Raw genomic sequence first — 13931 nt, 5'->3', positions numbered from 1 at the left:
TCTACAGTTTTACTAATGGATTTTCTGGTAACAGTATGTTTATTTGTTTCCCCTAACAGATCAGTCCCCTTCACTATAGACAGACAACCTGTCTAATTAGCCTCAGGAATTGTTTTGTTTTTTTTTTTGGTTTGAAATCATCTTCACTGTAGATGTTCAATAATTGTCACTATCTGAGTTACGTATGGCATCCTGAAAATATCACGCTTATATCAATTATATAATATATCAAGTGCCACTCCCGTCAGTGACCTTCAGCAAGGCACATAATGTGTCTTCAACATCATGGCTGTGCTGCATCAGTGCTCTGAGACAGAATTGCTGTACTAACGTGAAATTCATTCAGATTGACCAGAGTCAATCGTGAGAATAATTAGCGTGTTTTCATTTGCTTTACTTCCCTGTGACTGAAAAGTTCAAGGTCAGTGTACGTGTAATATCAAGAAAGTAGATTCCATCTGTTCATTATGTTGTTGACAATGCTTTTAAAAATCTTAAAAATGACACAAGTCTTCTATGGACTAAAGTAATTGTGGTGCGCCAGCTTGTCTAGTATTCTGTATATCAGACTGCAGAAATAATCTACCCACTTGTTGATATGAGTTCACAGTCCGTCACGTTTTATGCCTACTAGCTTGCTACTCTTATAGAGCTTAAAGACTGTACTTTAAAATGATTGTCTCCAATATCATCCCTAGTGGTTCAACTAAAATATATTTTCAGATATATTTTATATTTTAAAACCTATAGATTGCACACATTTGGCCTTAATTATTTTTAAAATGTTGCATTTCGTCAAGATGTTCAAATGTTGTTGTGCCCCTCTGCCATCACTATTGGGACCTGCTTATTTTGGATTGCCTTTTAGGCAAATCCATTTTGCACTTTTTTGACTTTGTTTTCTCATTAAATATATTTTTAATTCATAAAGGTTCTTCATTTGGATTATTTTCGCAAGTTAGAGTTTTAGGGTTTCTCTCTCATCTGCAATTTATTGTTGTGTATTTTGGGCTTATCTTTATATTTCTTTGAACTTTTCAAGTCAGTTCCCCATTTTATGGCCTGTATAGGCCACAGCCTGTTAGTTGCAGTAGGGGGTTACCTGACTTAGAGTGAACCTCTTCTGGGCAGACCAGTGACGGTCCTGACCTACTTTATGGTATTTTGGAGGCCTCGCACGCCTTTTCTCAAGATCATCACAAAAGGGATCAAATAGTATAAGTTGAATCTCAATTAATCACTTCCACTGTTTGAATTCTCCTTTTATTCATCTGACATAGAAGATTGCTTTCTGTGTAGGGTTTGGACCCAAGTTCACATGCCGGGAGTCCATTGGGGACAGTTTGTGAGGCCACTAACACATGTCTTTATAAGGAGAGAGGAAAATAGGAGCCAACAGGAGGAACATACGGACTCCATATATACACCACTCCACCGCAGGATTCAAACTGAGGTGGCCAACATATGTGCCATCATGCTGTCCATAAACAGTTAACCCAAATTAAAAATATATATATATTTCCTGTTTCATTGTTTAAAGCAAAGCTGCAGTCAGTTTCATTGGCCAACCAAAAAGCAGATGTGACAACACATAATTCTAATGTGAAATAAAGGAAAATAGCAAAAGGTATTACTTGGGCATTTGAGCGTACTGTTTAAGGCTGTAAACCAAGAGACAAAATTGTTCTATGCTTTTTGACATTATAAAAAGCATAATAGCAATAAATTATGGTTTCTTGATTGCACCCAGTAACATTAATACATATAAAAAATACATCTGCAATCTTTTTTGTTTTTTGTTGAATTTGTGAACACTGAACACAGCATGAACAGCGCATAGAGCTCTCTAATTGTCATCACTAGTAAGTAAACTCCTGGCTTCCTTTATGGTGTTTGCACTTTTTCCTTTTGTACATGTGAGTTTTCTGCCACATACCATAAGCCCACTCCAAATTAGCCACCAATTACACAATTACAGTTGTTCTGGAATGTGTGAAGCAAGACAAGTGGTCCAAGTAGTGGCTTCAAGATGGGGAGAATCAAGTCCGGAATGGGGTTCATTTCATGACAAAAAGATACGTACAGTGATAGACTTGTGTAATGGTTTGTGTGGTTTTGTGTTGCTGGAGATGTGAACAATGGATGAGCCTTCCTACCAGTTTGAAAGGTCTCTCTCATTCATTGCCTTTCGTTAAACTCACCGGGATTATTTTTATGTATTGTGGTGTTTACTTCTCCCTGTGTTTCAATTTATTGAAACCAATTGAATTTAGATTGGTAGCATTGTTTTGTTGACTTTTTATTCCAGGTTTGTGCATTTTGTTTCAAAATAAGGTGCTATATTTTCACAAAGTGCTCAAGACCCCTTCATCTGCACCATCACCACCTGATCAAGGCACCGTGCAGTCCCTACATTGATGGATTGAAGGCCAGATGTCCACATGACCATCATCATCATCAAATTCTTCCATGTAAAGCCTGTAAGCCATCAGGACTGATTTAGATCATTTATGTTAGGTAGAATGCCAAGTGGGAGCTGGGTGGTCTCATGGCCTTGGAGCCCCTGCAGATTTTATTTTTTTTTCCAGCCCCTGGAGTTTGTTTGTTTGTTGTCTTCTGTCCTCCTGGCCATAGGACCTCACTTTATTCTTTGTTACGTATCATTGCCTAATCTTATTTTTATATTTTTCTTTTTCCTTTCTTCATCTTGTAAAGCGCTTTGAGCTACATCATTTGTATGAAAACGTGCTATAAAAATAAAAGTTGTGGTTCACTTTTTTTTTACATTTTGTTATGTTGCAGTCTTTTGCTAAAATTATTCAAATTCATTTATTTCTGTCATCAAATAAAACTCAATAAATCAGAATGACAAGCAAAATCTGGATTTTAGGATATTTTGAGAAATTTATTAAAAATGAAAAAGTGAAATATCACATTGACACAACTATTCAGACCCTTTGCTGCGATACTAAAAATTTGGTTCAGGTGCACCCATGTTACGGATTATTGTTGAGAACCCAATGGTCTCTCTGGCAGAGCTCTCCTGTGTGGAGATCGGAGAAACTTCCAGAACAACAACAACCACTGCACTAATCTCGGACATATGACACATCAAATGTCATTTGGAATTTTCAAAAAGGCACCTAAAGGATTCTCCAACTGTGAGAAACAAGAGTATCTGGTCTGATGAAGCCATGATTGAACTGTTTGGCCTTGATTCTAAGCGTCACATCTAGAAGTACCCAGGCACCGATTGTCGCCTGCGCAAAACCATTCCAGCAGTGAAGCATGGTGGTGGCAGTGTCATGCTGTGGGTTGTTTCCCTACAGCAGGTACTGGGAGGCTAGACAGGGTTGAGGGAAAGATGAATAGTGCAGAGTATAGAGATATCGTTAATCAAGGCCTGCTTCAGAGCACTCTGAACATCAGGCTGGGCCAAAGGGTCCTCTTCCTACAGAACAATGGCCCTCAGCACAAAGCAAAGACAACACTAGAGTGGCCTACAGTCAACTCTGTGAATATTCTTGAGTGGTCCAGCCACACTTCAATGCCTATAGGCAGACCTGAGAATAGCTGTCCACCAACCTGACAGAATGCAAGAGGATCTGCAGAGAAAAATGGCAGAAAATCCCCAAATCCAGGTGCGTGAAGCTTGTTGCATCACACCAGCAGGAGTCCAGGAGTCTGTCAAAGGTGCTTCAACAAAGTACTTAGCATAGAGTCTGCTTGTACTTGTGTCAATGTGATATTTCAGTTATTTTATTTTTAATATACTAGCTAACCCGCGGCCTACCATACGCCGCATAATCAAGCCAGATTGTTAATGATTTCTAAGCACAGGGAGAAAGCTAACATTTGAAAAATCGGTAATGTAATAAATCAGCAAGAATAGCAACATTGTAACAATGCACGGAACGAACCAACACACAATCGTCCATGACTGAAAACTGGCGGACCGCCATCGCTCATGTGCCCACCTCCAACTTGTCACTTGAGTCGTTATCGTCTTTGCACAGTCCAGATGCACCTGTGACTCACGTAGACTTTCTGTGTTCCTGCAGGAGCATCTAAGAAGCCGCATGTTTGTCGCGGATGCGAATTGCTGTATGTAGCGTGTAAAACAGTTTGCTATGGTGCACGCGGTCCTGCGTTGTAACCAAAAACTCGGTTTTTAAAGACTGCCTACTTCATTGTTTTTTAACCTCAGTTGTAAAGGATTGTTATTAAGATCCCGTGGGATACCCCTCACAAACCGTTTTACACGCTGCATATGGCGACTCACCTCCGCGAGAAACATGCCTCTATGAACAGTCAAGGTGGCTCGGAGGTACATCAGGCCTCTACGACAGACGAAAATAAATGATCCCGTTCTTTCTGTGTCATCGTGCCTGAGTTGGTGGGCGTGGCTCTGCGAGTTATCATCGTATCCAATGGTCTTGGAGTTGGTGGGCGTGGCTCCTCCCTGCATTTGCCATAGGTGTCTTACTTGTCGGCGGCTTAGTGAATCCACGCCCCTTCCGGCGTGCTTTCCATGGGTGTCTTGCCATAGTGAATTATATATATAGATTTGCAAAAAATCCTAAAATCCTGATTCCACTTTGTCTTTCTGGAGTATTGAGTGTTGTTTTAATGAAGACAAAATGAATTTAAATGATTTTAACATAAGGCTGCAACATAACAAAATTTGTAAAAAGTGAAGGGTCTGAATGCATTTTTAAAGATTCACACCCGATGTCACAATCTTTTTTTTTTATTATTGTTACTACTACTGGGCCAACGTCTTTAATCCAAGGAGATTTACAAAATTTGAGATAAAGTTGGTTACATTTTCTTTTGTTGGATCACAGACAGATGGAGTGTCTTGCTTGTGGTCACACAGAGTCAATAGCAGAATTTGAACCCACAGCCTCAGGGTTTGACATTCAAAGTCCAAAGATTTAACTGCACTGCCTTTTCACCATGGAAGCAAAAATAAATAAAGATCTTTCTGTTCCTGGAATGAGAAATGCACAATTTAATACCTTAAGAAGTCTAAAACATGTCTTCCAGTTCCTTCCCTCTGCAATTAATACTCAATTGCTGTGAACAGTTTGGATGATGAAGTAACCTTACTTCTAATGTAATCAACCCAGACAAAAGTGAAATGCAATTTGTTTTGTTTAGCTGTTGTTTTATACCGAAGAAAACATAATTATAGCAATCAATATCAGAAAAAAAGTATGCAAGCTCCACTAATGAAAAAAAATGCGTAGGACACGTCATTTGCATACCTCTAATGAGTTTATTGCCTCAAAACGTACAGAAATTTCAAGTAATAAACTGTATGATTACCTTAAGCGGCTAATTTGTTTTCAGATATAGTGTGAAGATATTGATCCATGGTACTTACAGCTGCGGATAATTCCGTCAAGTTATTGAACAAAATATAGTATTGAATATTTTTTTTCGTTCTAAAAGTGCTGAAATATTGCTAATGGCAATACAAAGGCAATTTTATTTATTTTATTGTGTTCTGCTCTCACACTCTGATGTAACTTCTTGACCTGGACATTTTCAGAATAGCAGGCACTATATTAAAAAGCATGCTGCCAATGTAAGCTACAAGTTCTTTTGCTCAAATGGATTGCATTGACTGTTTCACACAGTATAATGCTGTTGTAAGGTACCTTAATCTAGGCATACTACCTCCCATTTTTATTCATGTGTATAATCTTTGTTTAAATTAACCAGAACGTTAACCACCTAACAAGAAAGCGAAAAGGAGACTGCAAGAGATTGCACAGGTAAAGCACCCAGGATCAAAGCTTTTAGGCAGAGCTGTCCATCGCTATAATAGCTAGCCAATCACCTTTGTGCAACATCACAAGGTCTGCAAGCCCACATGATTGTCTGACATAATGAACAGCCCACCCAAGAGACTAGTAGAGATGTCGGTGAGATGGTGAGAGACTCCATTTCCTTTAGAGAGATTTCAATCACCAAAACATCAATCCGACTGCTGAATTTTAAGAAGCTACCCAGTGTTGTGCATCTGTTTAAATGTAAGTATTTTATTGTTATGTTTGAGTTATTATTTGTCATTTTTATTTTATGAACCATCTATTGGTGCTGTTATTATGTAACGTCCTTTTAAATGTGCCTCCACTCCTTGTGTTTTGTGGGTGAAGCCCCATGAGGTGGGACCTGTGGACACTTTTTCTATAGTGTCGTTTCTTGTAACTAAAGACAGAGAGATATAATTAAAGTTAGTAAAAAATCTTTTATTAATACACACCAGGCAAAGGTAAAATGACAGAGAAGCACAGTCCTAGGACACTTGCCCTTCATCTGCCTCGAGGGGTCGGTGTCCCAAATTTATTATAGGGCCTTTGTCTTATGACTTTAGTTGCACAAGAATTTCAAAACATTACATCTTACAACATTTTGCTTGGATCAGCATTTACAACATTCTTTAAGTTCATCAGTTGGTCACCTGTGGTTTTTTGTTCATTAGGAGAAACAAGAAGTTGCACTTGTCATGTGCACCATGGACAAGACAGGGTCTGCATGGCTTTTGTCACATACACCAGATTGATCAAACTGTTTATTATTTTTCCACATTCCCCCCTTTTGAACAATCTGGGTATGACAAGGAATAAAGGAAAGTTAGACGGCGGAGGTAAAAAGTGGGGAAGGAGGAATAGAGGGGGAAGGGGATGAGAGAGCGGGTGTCCTAACCTTAATTTGGAAAAATCCTCGGGGATCATAACCACTTGCATATGCAGCTAAGACATAAGTTCCTGAATCATGCAAAGAAGGATTCTTCAGAGTAATGATTAATGGATTACAATGATTCTCGGCACACTCATGAACGGCGTGTCCCTTTAAAATAGAGAATCGAGTTTTCAGGCCATACTGTGTAGCCTGCCAAGGTTCATAACCCCAGTCATTTGGTCCTGTATTTGCAAACACGTCGCTCCAAAATCCACATTCAGAGTCCTCTGAGGAGGAACCTGAATCAGAGTCATACCAAGGGTAGCTTACACAAACATATTTGTCAGGCCATTCCCATTGTTCCTGTCTGCCAGTACAGGGGTCAATTGCACAAAAATCAATCTGGAATGAGGCAGTTTCCTCCACCTGGAAAGTCAGTGTCACCCGTGAAGTGGATAATGGAATGGAAAACAATAAGATTATGTATATTAAGGGTGCCATCTTTTGCAGTGTGAAGCGTGAATCCAGGCGGGCAATCCTTCAACCTTTACGGCGTGTGGTGTAGACAGAAGAACTTGGAACGGTCCTCTCCACCTAGGCTGATGCCAATGTTTCCTCCGGGTGTCTCGAACCAGAATCCAGGTGCCCAAGGGAATCGGCGAGTCTTCAGATGGAGGGCTGGTTCTCCAGGCCTGATTAACCTGCTCGTGGACTTCCTTCAGGGATGCTCGGAGACCTGTAAGACTAGAGAGAAGATCATTGTCCACGGTATGCAGGTTCACATTTCCTATAACCATGCCAATGGGCATGGGTTGTCCGGTCAGAATTTCAAACGGCGATAGTCCCAATTGTCGGTGTGTCCGTCCCCTCAATCCCATTAGGCCAGGGGCAGAGCTCTGGCCATGATAAAGTGGTTTGTTCACAAATTTTTGCAAGCTTAGCCTTTAGGGTGCCATTGCAACGTTCTACATACCCCACTTTGTGGATGATATTTGCAGTAATGATGTACATTGATCTGCAGCCAGGTGGTTAATTCATTTATAATGGAATTCACAAAGTGAGTACCATTGTCTGTTTGTAACTTTTGCGGGATGCCCCATCTTGGAATAATTTCTTTATTAGTGCCTTAGCAACTGTTTTAGCATCATTGTGCTTAGAAGGGAAAGCTTCTACCCATCGAGAGAACACATCGACAATCACAAGGCAATATCGGTAACCTCTAGACGGTGTTAGCTCAATGAAATCCATTTGGAGGTGCTCAAACGGACCCATTGGGTTAGGAGTAACGGCAGGACTTACCTGTGTGCCTTTTCCTACATTAAACCTTTGACATAATGCACAGCGTCTACAGAATTGCTCTGCATATGTAGAGAAGCCTACAGCTTCCCAATGTTTTTCAACATCCCGACCATGGCATCTTTCCCAGCATGGTCGAGGCCATGGGCTATTTTGCCATACCTGGAAAAGAAGCCTTTGGGAGAAAAGGTTTGTTAGTTTGCTTATGAGTCCAGACTCCATCAGAGAGGGACCCTTCTTTGGACCATGTTTTCTTTTCGATGTCCGTGGCTGCACTCTGTAAAGAAATAATTTGATTATCAGGGTCCTGGTCATTTCTCTGTTGGAATAAAGAGATTGGTGTGTTACTGTATGCAGCCTTTTTAGCAAAGTAGTCTGCTAATTCATTTCCTTTGCTGACAGGATCCTGTTTTCCTGTGTGAGCTTGACATTTAACAATCGCTAGCTTTGATGGTTTAGTTATGGCTTCTAAGAGGGATTCGATTAACTTTTGATGTTGGATGGGCTTGCCAGTACTGGTCTTGAATCCCCTCAATTTCCATAATGCCCCATGATCATGGCAGACTCCAAAGGCATATCTAGAATCTGTATAAATTGTTATGATTTTTCCTTCAGACAGCTGGCATGCTCTGAGTGAGCGCTATTAGTTCAGCGCTTGTGCACTCAAACTTGATGAAATTCGATTTGCTTCCAGCAGGCGGTCCCCTTGGACCACTGCGTAACTAGTTGAGGGTGTTCCGTTTTCCAATCGCAAAGAACATCCGTCTACAAAAATAATTTCTCCAGTTTCTAAAGGTGTTTCCTGTAGATCTACTTGAGGCTTTACAACCTTTGCTATTTCTTTATGGCAATTATGCGGTTCGCCTTCTTTATCTGTTGGCAAAAGGGTGGCTGGATTTAAAGTGGAGCATCTTTCAATCGTGACGTTTGCCAGAGTACAGAGTACATTCTGATAGTGTATTGCCCTAGCAGTAGTGAGATGTGAGGTCTTAGCCTGTACTAAAATGGAATGTACAGCGTGAGGCACCTTTACTGTTAGGGGGCTCATGAGCACTATATCTGTACTGGCTAGCACAGCTTCTGTTGTGGCAGCCACAGCCCTAAGGCAAGGCGGAAGTGCTGCAGCCACTGGATCCAATTTTTTCAAAAATATATGCTATTGGCCTTTGTTTATCCCCATGTAACTGTGTTAAAACTGCATTCATATATCCCCCCTTTTCGTCCACAAACAGAGTGAATGGACGAGAGAAATCTGGTAAGCCTAACGCAGGAGCCGAGGATAGTGCGCTTTTCAAGTCACAGAGAGCCTTCTCAGCCTGCTCGTCCCATTGCACTTGACCAGAAAGAGGAAGGTCAGGGGTGTTTGCTAGATTTTGTAATGGCTGTGCTCTTTCAGTGAAATTCAAAATCCATTGCCGGCAGTAACCTAGAATGCCCAATACAGACATAACCTGTTGTTTTGTGACAGGTCTAGGAAGATTTTGAATGGTGTTAATGCGATCGCTAGAGAGAGCTCTTGTTCCATTTGTAATGTCATGACCTAGATATTTTACAGTCGTTTGAATTAATTGCAGTTTAGCCTTTGAAACTTTATGTCCATTGTCTCCCAGGAATAGTAGTAATTTTTTAGTGTCCTGCTCACAATCGTCTTCTGTAGTACTGCATAACATAATATCATCTACATATTGTATTAATGTACTACCTCGGTCTGGCCAGAACCCTTCTAAACTTTGAGCAAGCGCTTGTCCATACACACAAGGGGCTTCAGTATATCCCTGAGGCATGACAGTCCATGTCCAACGGCGGTTTTGGAAAGTAAAAGCAAACCAAAATTGAGAATCAGGGTGTACAGGGACAGAAAAGAAAGCATTGGCTAAATCAATCACGGAAAAGTAACGAGCAGAGGGAGGGATTGCAGAAAGAATAGTGGAAGGATTAGGAACAATAGGGGCCCTAGGAAAGATTGCAGAATTCACTTGTCGTAAGTCTTGAACAAAGCGCCATGAACCGTCAGCCTTTCTTACAGGTAAAATAGGGGAATTGACGGGGGAATATTTAATCGGAATAATCGCACGCTTCACAAGATCAGAATGTACAGCGGAGATGCCAGCCTCTGCTTGGGAGACAGAGGATACTGAGCACGGTGCGGGCGGAAGGAAGATTTCGGGTAGACCACCAGAGGCTCACAATGGGCTATCCTTCCATAATCATTCTTTCCCTGGGCCCACAGTGAATCAGGAAGCATAGAGAGCCAAGAAGGGGAAGTAGTTTGCAATGAAAAAACAGAAAAGGAAGTGCGGCACAATGCACGATGCACTAAAAATCAGTTTGGAGCACAACTTTAGTTATCAAATGGTCTGAGGTATCGAAAATACCTGGGGCAACATGTAACCAGTCTATTCTATTAAGACATTGTTCTACCCATGGTCCGATTTCCAATGTACAGTGCTTGATTTAGCTAAAGAAATATGAGGCACTGACCCTCCGAGATAAAAGATACTCTGTGAATATGTAAGATGTACGGGTGCAGCAGCTTTTGCGGATGAAATAAAAATACAAGGAATGTGAAGGATTTCGGTGCAGGTCCTGAAGAAAGAAAAGATTCCAGCCGGGGGTGTCTACTTCTGCAGGGAAATATTGAGCAGTGCAATGTAGGGTGTCAGGGGCTTGGGGATTGGGAAACAAGCAGAAGGGAAAGGAGTGAAGGGCTTTAAGAAGGATGGTGTGTAGGGAAACAAGTCCATGATGCAAAAGAGGGGTCTGGGCGATGGGCAATTTGGGACATTAGTTTTGGGGTGGAGCACAAGAATCCTTGATTAGTCATGGAGATTGAAAGAGAGAGTTTTGTCATAAGATCTCGTCCCAGTAAATTGACAGGGCAGAGTTGATTAATCAGGAATTGATGTGACAAAGAAGAGCCTCCTGATCGTTGTTGAACCTGAAGTGGTTTCGAGACTCGAAGAACATGGGGTTTTCCAGAGGCTGTGAGGAGAGTGACAGTTTCATTCGAGGCAGAGACCGTAGCCAAAGAGAGTGGAGCGGGTGGCCCCGGTGTCTACAAGGAAAGCAGTTTCGGTGCCATTTATGAATAAAGTCAGTAATGGATCAGTTTCAGAGTTATGAGTCAATAATGGTAATTGAAAAGAATGGCTGGGGGTCCCTGCGCTGTCCTATGTCCAGTACTGCTGGTCCGGTGAATCAGGAAAAGGGAGGAGGTGGAGGAACAGGGAGTTGTTGGCGCTGGGGGCATAATGCCCAGTCTCTCCGCATTGGTAACATCGGTATGGAGGGCCACCTGATTGATGTGCAGGGGAATTGTCGGAGTCTGTGGTCCGAATCGGAGAGAATCCGCGTCCTCTACCTCTTGCACAGCCCCGGGTACGAGGATCGAATCCACGTCTTCTGGATTGAGGTCCTGCAGTGTAGTAGTTTAGCTGAGCGGCAATAAGTTTAGTTTGTGTGTCAGACTCTTTTTGCTTCGTCTGTCGTTCAGCGTGTTCTGCATGCCGCTTGACTTCCTCGAAACGAAAGGAGGAACAGCCGCCCTTAAGCGATCTTCGCTTCGTTCTATGCCAGAGTGAGTGGCCATTAGATCCTGTATGCGCAACCCCCATTCATCGACTGTCTCATCTTCCTTTGTTTTGCTGCTGAAATTAAAGACCAGTCTGTTCCCTTTTTAAATTTTTGTTTTATATTATCCTTGAGTCCTCCCCATTGTGTCTGAAAATCAACCTCTCCCCCCTGTCCCGTTCCTTGATGCAGAGTCTCTCTCCAGGTCCAATTAACCCCATTATGAGTACCATGGTTAACGGATGCCCAGGTGGGACCCAATTTGCGGCGTAAAACTTGAGTCCATTCAGCTGCATCAAGCTGGTCGAGTTGTTCAATGACCTTGTCCCCACCTTTCACTTTAGGATCATACAGTTCTGCCACTACATCCTTCAATTCTGTTATGTCCCAAGTGCGGTGTATCATTACAGTGGTGAGGTTCTGGGGGCTAGCTGGCTGGGACGGGTCATGACGAGGGTTTGGAACTTCCATTAACGGGAAGGAATAGGTCGGGCCTGCAGGTTTGGGAGAAGAAGAAAAGACAGGGGCAAATAGTGAAGAGGTTGGGGGGGCCGAAGCGGAAGGAGGGTCATGACTGCGGGTATGTCGGGCGATGGGCGAACGGTGGAAGTAACTCTTGTTTTGAGTTTGGGTCAGGAGGGGCTTTTGATCTTTCTTGTCTGACCCCTCGTCTTCCTCGGGTCGAGAGGAATCATAATGATATTGTTCATCGAAGAATGCTGCTCCAGATTGTTCATCAGGAATTTGGGCATTTAGGGGATGTGTTGGGGCGGGTGGTGGAGCTTGGTACGGAGGGGGGGACAAATGACTGGGTACAGCGGATCCCCTGGACCCTGTTTCTTTTTCTTAGTTGTATGGGATCCTGATTGAGTGGCCTCTTTCTGAAGGGCTAATAAAAGCTCGTCCTTCTCCTTCCGGACCTTTCCCTCATTAGCTCTCAATACCTCGTTCTGTTTCTGCATTGCCTCTAAAGTCCTATCCTTAATAACTAATTCCCACCGATCAAACATGTCCATTCGACACGCCCACCATTACAACATCCTTGTGTATTTCTGCATAAGATTTTTCTAATTTCCTGAATTTCACTTGCGTCTCCTGTCCCTTCCAACGGCCAACACCCTCCGCTTTGCTTATTCCACTTCTTACACGCCTTCTTAAAATCTAACCCTGTCTTTTTCTCTATTAATTTTCTAGGAGACCCATTTTTTCTCGGCGTCTGTTGATCCCCCGAAAATAATCCTTCTAGCATTAAAGACTTTGAACCCTCGCGACACTGTTTGGCAGGCTTGCTGTTATGTGTTCCCATTTTTTCCCTTGCTTTTTCCTCCCGATTGCTGTGACAGATTTATTCCCTCTTGTCGTGTCCTATTGTCACTTCTGTCTTCAATGAACTATTAGTTTTTCTGGGCGTGCCACTTCACCCGTTGCCAACGTTCCCCTTAATATTCCCAGAAGTGGAATACCATAACTTTCCTTCGTTACTGTCACAGTGCACGGCGAAAGCAAATATTTATTTCCAGTACATACTTGTTTATTATTCCCCTTGTTTTATTAAACTGTTATTCTTCTATTCCATTCTCTATCCTCCGTCCAATGGAGTTATTCGGCTTTAGGGGTGTGCCACGCACCAGATCCCGTTGTAACTCCCCCTTTTTATAATTCCCGGAGGATAGTGTACTATTCTATCTTTCCCAACAGCAGTGGCTTAAAACAAGGTATTTCTTTTCCGTTTACTATTCCCAGTCACTTTTTATATTCCACAGCAAGCCTGCCTCCAGCCTATCTTTTACGGAAACCCCCGACGGTACTTACCCCAGCCTGGGTGTTAGCTCTGTCAGGAAATCCTTTTCAGTCACCGTGGTTGTACCAGAAGGAGACCGGGGACTCCTCACGCAGGAGCCGTCTCAGGACAGGGCAGTCCTAACTTTTATTGGAGCTGCTTACTCTACTGCCGGTGTACACAGTAGCGGCAGTCTGCTTCAAGAAGACAGATTGCTGAGGTCTTCCCGCTCGAGAAGTCAGCTGGCCGTCTCCTGCCCCACATTGGGCGCCAGAAAACTGTGGACACTTTTTCTATAGTGTCGTTTCTTGTGACTAAAGACAGAGAGATGTAATTAAAGTTAGTAAAAATTCTTTTATTAATACACACCAGGCAAAGGTAAAATGACAGAGAAGCACAGTCCTAGGACACCTGCCCTTCATCTGCCTCGAGGGGTCGGTGTCCCAAATTTTTTATAGGGCATTTGTCTTATGACTTTAGTTGCACAAGAATTTCAAACAACATTTTGCTTGGATCAGCATTTACAACATTCTTTAAGTTCATCAGTTGGTCACTTGTGGTTTTTTGTTCATTAGGAGAAACAAGAAGTTGC

This window comes from Polypterus senegalus, chromosome 5, assembly GCF_016835505.1.
Source record: "Polypterus senegalus isolate Bchr_013 chromosome 5, ASM1683550v1, whole genome shotgun sequence".
Lineage (NCBI taxonomy): Eukaryota > Metazoa > Chordata > Cladistia > Polypteriformes > Polypteridae > Polypterus > Polypterus senegalus.
The sequence above is the reverse complement of the archived record's forward strand: the minus strand, read 5'-3'. Positions refer to the sequence as shown.